Below are 772 nucleotides of genomic sequence, written 5' to 3' on the forward strand. Positions count from 1 at the left end.
TCGTTTGGAAGCATGGAGGAAGTGATTACTCTGTGTTGACCCTCCTCTTTGTAGACTGGACACTGGTTCAAGTCCATCTGGTGGAGTCTCCTTGGACTCCTTGATCAAGAGGACAGGTGACCCACCAAAATTACAGGACATTTTGGGAGGTGCTCATAGTCCCCTGGAACTAGTTGACCTAGGAGGGCAAGGAGCAAAAACTGTCCTTTATGTCCTTCTGATGAAATTAGTATAGGACTCAGAGTATGTCTGTTAAACAACCAAAAAGTTTAGTTTCACCAGTCTGGTATTTTTAATTACTGTGTGTCATGTAGCTAAATCTTGGGCAAAGACCAATTGTTCTCAGATAAACCTTACATAGACATATATTTCTTGACCTGCTATGTATAATTTGTCAGTAGTTGTTGGAGTAATATGGTTCCCTCTGGTTTTCAAAACAAGCAAGACATTATTTATCTCTCACATTATTTCACCCCTCCACCATATTTTTCCTAATTAAGGTGCCCACATTTCCCCCTTTCTCCCTTAATAATGTCCTTCTCCTATGGTCTTACCTCTCTTGAGCTCCTTCATTCCCTTATCCCCTAGGTTCCTTGTATAACCTTCCCTCCCCCCTCCATCAAACTAACCCAATTTTTGTCCATATCTCCCTTATTAAGGCCTGTTTCCTACTGTACTTCTCATTCAGGTTCTTTCTTTTCCTTTACCTCCCTGTTTCCTTTCCATTATCCTGGTTCCTGTAGTTATGTCTGGATACATACTCACTTATCAG

This window comes from Nannospalax galili, unplaced genomic scaffold (assembly GCF_000622305.1).
Source record: "Nannospalax galili isolate Female #2095 unplaced genomic scaffold, S.galili_v1.0 scaffold1534, whole genome shotgun sequence".
Taxonomy (NCBI): Eukaryota; Metazoa; Chordata; class Mammalia; order Rodentia; family Spalacidae; genus Nannospalax; species Nannospalax galili.